The sequence below is a fragment of the Aristolochia californica genome, unplaced genomic scaffold, assembly GCF_029961685.1.
Source record: "Aristolochia californica isolate CCGP_79_NKW_82.1479 unplaced genomic scaffold, dmAriCali1.0.hap1 SCAF_11, whole genome shotgun sequence".
Lineage (NCBI taxonomy): Eukaryota > Viridiplantae > Streptophyta > Magnoliopsida > Piperales > Aristolochiaceae > Aristolochia > Aristolochia californica.
Genome location: NW_027181782.1, coordinates 9558209 through 9564248, shown reverse-complemented (window position 1 = coordinate 9564248; position 6040 = coordinate 9558209). Strand labels below are relative to the sequence as shown.

At 37.0% G+C, this 6040-nt stretch overlaps 2 pseudogenes; one reads left to right on the top strand and one right to left on the bottom strand.

Annotated features, from left to right (window-relative positions):
- The first annotated feature begins 452 nt into the window (after window positions 1–452).
- Window positions 453–2484, top strand: LOC137944484 (LIM domain-containing protein PLIM2a-like; annotated as a pseudogene).
- Window positions 2485–4501: 2017 nt separating this feature from the next.
- LOC137943593 (transcription termination factor MTEF1, chloroplastic-like) lies at window positions 4502–6040 on the bottom strand (annotated as a pseudogene).

The following is a 6040-nucleotide window of genomic DNA, read 5'->3' as shown; positions in this document are numbered from 1 at the left end:
AGTTATCATCAATAGAAGGTCTATTGAGCAAGCAAACAAACTCCTCTGGGCCGAACGTTCTTCCTCGTTTCAGCTACCTCACGAAGTTTTTCTTGAGCCCTTTTTATGGTGTCGGCAAAACGGTTCTTCAACCGGAGTTGGTGATCGTTGCAGCAATTGGCAGAAAAATGCTCCGGGCCATCAATATGTTCGATGATAGGAGAAAGCATTCCGGTCGGTAGTTCCGAAGAAAGAGTAGGCGCAGCATTAATCCCTTGCAGCACTTGCGATCCACAATGGACTTCTGAATTAGTTGGAAATATCTTTGTAACCAACTTGAGGCGTTTCTTGGTACTGTGACGATCCTCATCTTTGGACATGGCGGTGCGTTTCGGCATTTGGTCGAGTGATGGAGAATTTGAGAGAAGGTTGAGAGTGAAGGATTTGAGAGAAGGTTGAGAGTGAAGTAGAGTGAGTGTTATATATAGGCCGAGGTTACAGATAGAATTCCAATTGGAATGGGATTTGAATTGAAAGAAACCGCGTTTCCTTTTTTAGGATAGGAAAGAAAGGATAAAGGGCATAAACTTGGTAAGTAGAGAATTCGCACGATTAGCCTTAAAGACTCGCTTGCATAGCTGTAATCCAACTTCGATGAAGGGGATGGAATCTGGCCAGAAGGATAGATCTCCAAGACGCCGAGCGTGTCGGAGATGGCGGAGTGAACGGCATTGGTGGAGACCTTTCTTCTGTTCTTCATCTTCGTCGTCGTCCCTGCCTTCGCTTCTTCGGCTGGGGTCCATTTCCCATTTATTGGAGACGGTGGAGAGGGTGGAGGTGACGGTGGCGGTTTTGGAGTCTCAGAATGGGCGAGGGTGAGGATAGGGAGGAAACCGAAGGTGAGGTTGAGATAAAAACTGTTGGGGTGGAGGGGTTGGTACCCAAGAACCTGGCCTTCCTCTTTGCAGAGCATCTGTTTGTTTATTTGTTCCTTCGAGTTTTGATTTTTCAAGATGGCTTTCACTGGGACTCTTGAGAAGTGCAAGGCATGTGATAGGACTGTTTACATTGTTGCTATGTTATCTGCTGATGGTGTGGCCTATCACAAGACCTGCTTCAAATGCAGCCATTGTGGAGAGCCCCTTGTGGTTAGTATTTTTGTATTAAGATCACAGATAAGCTTCTTCTTTTTTTCTTGTTGTTCTGGGTAGAAGTGTTGTATTGTTGAAATCAGTATGACCCATTTGAAATAAGCTTATCTGTTTTTATTTTCCATTAATTATGCTGATGATGTATATCTTTAGATGAGTAACTACTCTTCCATGGATGAAGTCCTCTACTGCAAGCCTCATTTTGAACAGCTCTTCAAGGAGACATGAAGTTTCTCCAAGAATTTCCAGCATGAGGATTTATGCTCTTTCCCTACATGGGTTTTCTCATACTTGAAACCGATTCGTTCTCTCTCTTTCTCTCTGTTTCTTTTGTGGGTATTTTTTTCATGTGTGCAGTTTTATGACTTTCCAGATAGAAAACCTTATGAAAAGTCTAATGATCTGGTAGGTTGTATCATTATCTTCTGCAATGGAGTTTTTCTTCATTTTACTTGTCCAGAATGCTCACACGTGTTGGATCATTTACCTCACAGAGTAGGCAGCCCAGCAAATTGTCTTCCTTCTTCTTTGGGACCCATGACAAATGTGCCACTTGCCAGAAAACAGCATATCCACTTGAAAAGGTCTGTCACTTTTTTTGTTCTCTTGTATTGATCCAAATGAGTTTGGTTTTCATATATATGCGCTAATAAGAGATTCATATAATTACTGCATTTGTAGGAATTTGTTTGTATATTGGAACAAAATAAATGAAACATTCAATGACTTTGGGGTAATTTTCTCTTTTGTCAAGATTCTTCTGTGAGATGTCTAGCACATACTTGAAAAGAAATCATGATGACCTGAGATATGAAAGTTAACTGTTTCAATACCTAGCTTGTTCACAAAGTCCTTTTTTTTATTTTTTATGAAATGGTGAAATTATTAAGCGGCTAAAAGCAATCCCAAACAGAGAGGACCATTCCAGCAATAAGGAAGGAGACCCAGAAACAAAGGACGAACGAGAGAGACCATCTTTGGCAAGAGCATCGGCTAGAGAATTGGCTTCTCTGAGTAAACTCTGCTGCAGTACCAGGGGAGTCTCAGAAAGAGGAGGCAGCACAAGATGAAAGCCAAGAAGCAAAAGAAGCTGAAACAGGAGGCAACAACAGAGCAGGAGCTTTCAAATTTTCACCAATATTTATCATGGTCGTTTTGATTATTTTTCTTTTTTCCATCCTTCACTATATTTTTCTAAATTCATTTCACCCAGACCAAATCCTAATCGGTTTTGCATCGGGCAAGTTTCCATATCCATTAGACAAAACGGACTGGATATCTCTTGAATCTTCGGATGAGATGCAACTTGAAAGCAATAAATCTTCTCCTCTTGTAGGATGACACTCTGGCCTTGCAACCTTGTATCAACAATTCATTGAACTTCAAAAACATATTTTTTCCTTTTCTTCTTATCTGAAATAGCATGAAATGTTGTAATGGCTGGTGCACTGGGTTTTAAAATCCTGGATATACTCTTAATGCTTAAAGTGAATTTCATTAAATTTAGAGTTGTAATAAGATAAAATTTAAATACATATTGGCTCTTGTTTGTGGGAGTTGTAATGGGTCAACAAAGGTGGGGTTGCAGATACTTTATTCTGGGGGGTCATGGTGGAGCCAAAATTTTCCTTTGGGGAGATAATCTAATGTTATGCAGTAAAATAAATTTTATTTACTTTGAAAATTAATGATTTTTAGAATAATTATAAAAATGAATGTTAAAAACAGAAAGGAACAAAAACCCAATGTTTAATCTTTTGTTACCAAACTTCATTTACCTTCAATACTGCTTTTTTGGATCAAGGATTATTAAAATAACTAGGAAAAAGACAAGCCTTGAAATCCACTAGTATATTGTTCTACAACTTCAGAATGATATATTCATAAGAAGCAGAATAATCAAATTATCATAGGGATTACTATTGCTCAATTCGAAGTTGAACTACCTCTAGAATTTCAAAAAAGGAAACGAATGTTTGATTCCTCGCTTTTCTCCATGCTTGTTACTTCCTTTGCCTTTCTATTAGATCTATGATGTGGTATTTCTGTTAGGGTGTGTGTGTGCCAATACAAAAATATAGGAAGAAAATTTCCCGTTGACTAAAATTTTCTCGCATTTGCACCATTTTTGGGGACTGGAAAATTTCCTGGTGATTCTTTTTGATTCCTCTCATCTTTAAGAAATGCTAAAAAGGATTAGAAAATAAGTTTCCACTTGCTCAAATAGGAAACAATAGGAAAAATAAACTGAGAAACACTAAAGTGGTTCTTGATCATTTACCTCTTACTTTTAAGATAAAGTAAGATAAAATTGTTTGCATTTTTATCAACATCTTCCCAAGTTACTTCGACTTGAGGTAATCCATCCCAGTTTGAGGTAGTGTACTAGTCAAGCAACTTTAGCTCTTGGGTTTGATAGTTCGATCTGAATTTACCTTTGGCGTGGTTAGTGCACTTATATGGGAGAAGAAAAATGGAAAGTGAAAGAATTAGGAAAGTGGAACATTTTTTAATGTTAGTGTGTGTTAAGCACCTAGCCAATACTACCCAAAAGACCGGCCTGTTAGGAGCGGAAGACATAGGTACTTAACCCTAGGACCATAACAGTACCCCGCCCTTCCCCGAGCCGACGACCACGGAGGCTACCACAACAGAGCAACCGGAGCCGGGTCGAACCCCGGTCAGTCCAGGCGCGTGACCACCCGCATCCGTTTTTGGGGGCGCCGGGATTCGAAGTCGGGACGCATCGCTAGCTCTGATACCAAATGTTAAGCACCTAGCCAATACTACCCAAAGACCGACCTGTTAGGAGTGGAAGACATAGGTACTTAACCCCAGGACCATAACAGTGTGCTCGGCGAAAAATGCACTGGAAAGTACTTTCTTGTGTTAGTGCACAAAATGAAAAATGTAGTGGAAAAAAAAGAATGAGTTACTTTTATATTATACCTAAAAAAATAATATACCTAAACAAATAATAAACATAAACAAACATGGTTACTTTTTTAATTAGCATTAAAAATATTAACATAATAAATAATTAAATAGGGTATTTTATTAATAAATCAAAATAGATTGTAGTTTAATCTCAATGTCAATATCAGCTCACCAACATGCAATTCCTTAGCCTCTTCCTAATACTACAATATTGTTGTTCTAGCATTATCTAACAAATTTATTTCAATGAAACTAGTCTTAGCCAACCATAAGCCAACAACCAAGAGACTAATCCAAGTAATTTTAATGAAGTAGGGTGAAGACTTCAATTCAAACTCAAGATTGAGTAAACTTTCATCCCTTCAGCTAAGCTCTCAAATAAATTAATATCTGAATAACATGAATTTCTTCATCATCCTTGTTTATTTTGATATTCACAATTGAACACCAGGCTTTATCTTCTGATCCATGCTAAAAGAGAAATATTTCGGAAACTTATTCAATTCCTCTAATTCTCCATTCATTTCATTCAAGAAATAATCGACTTTCTGTCTGAAATTCATCTCTACACTAAACGTCAACAAGACAGGCGACCACAAGCCCATTTTCACGGTCTACACTAAACTCTGCAAATACTCGAGCTTGGGAGTCAAGGTTGACTTCACGCTAGACACTAGGAGAAGAGAATTATGACAAGTGATCTTGTGAGGTCCCTCGAAACCCAATGTTCACAAGAAGAAAAGGGTCATTCGAAGCTGATCAGGCACGTTGGAGATGAGTAGCCTCATGCATCGAGTGATGGATATTTGAATATCCGCAAATGGAATTTTAACATGGGTTGGGAGAAATTCAAAAACAAGGAGGAGGTCAGAGGTGGTCTTAGCGGTCAAGAGCTGTCGAAGCAGCCCGAGATTCGTCCCATATCATAATGTTCAATACCGAAGTGTAGAAGACATTTTTCGGTGCATATGATGCACTCGAGGGAGGTGGAGCTGATGTTAGGGTTTTTCTTGAGGGCCTCGAAGGTGTCGACATCGAGGCACTCTAGGTAGAGGAGCTTTCGAGTGAGCGAGTGAAAGTGAATGGACAAGGTGAACCATCAAAATTATCTTTCACTCGTTTTACATTAGAATGACTGGAAATGAATTATATAGTTCATTCACTTGCACTTTCCCTCGTGTGTGATCACTAACAATTTTGGGTAAGTAATGGGGGGTTAGTGCATTTTTTGTTCAAGTTCAAGTTCAAGAGAATGAGCTAGTTCAAATTCATGTAAAATTTTGTATTAGTGTGGATGAGTTCCAATGTATTGGAAAAAAAGTGCAGTGTTAGTGCCTTAAATGAAAATTATGATGTAAAGAAGAGAATGAGTAACTTTTTATAATATACCTAAACAGATAATTAACCAAAACAAACGTGGTTACTCAACTAATGAGTAATTTAATGTTGTATTAAAATATATTAATATACTAATTAATTAAATAAGATATTTCATTAATAAATGATTATGGTTTGTTTTAAATTAATACAATAATTATGTGTGACAAATAATTGTGTACTAATTAATTATAAAAAAAAGATAAAAAAGTAAAAAAACATAAATGAATATAATAAATAAATAAATTATTTTATTAATAACATAAGAAATATTTTAAAATAAAAATGGAATAATTAAACAAAATAATTGATCAAATGGTTACTTTAACAATTTTTTAAATACCACTCTTAAATCAATAATTTAATACAGCAAAAAATGAATATAATAAATAAATAAATAATTTTATTAATAACAAAAAATAATGACTTTCAATTGTAAGACAGTTTCATATATGACCCATTCACTGGGTGGCTTCCTAGGTAGATGGTGGTCATCGGTTGTAACTAGTAGCAATTACAACTTCTCCTCTCTTTGATGGAAAGGAGGAGTTTAAGTTTGGATTTGGTCTAGCTGAGGGATGCCCGGACATTGCCAT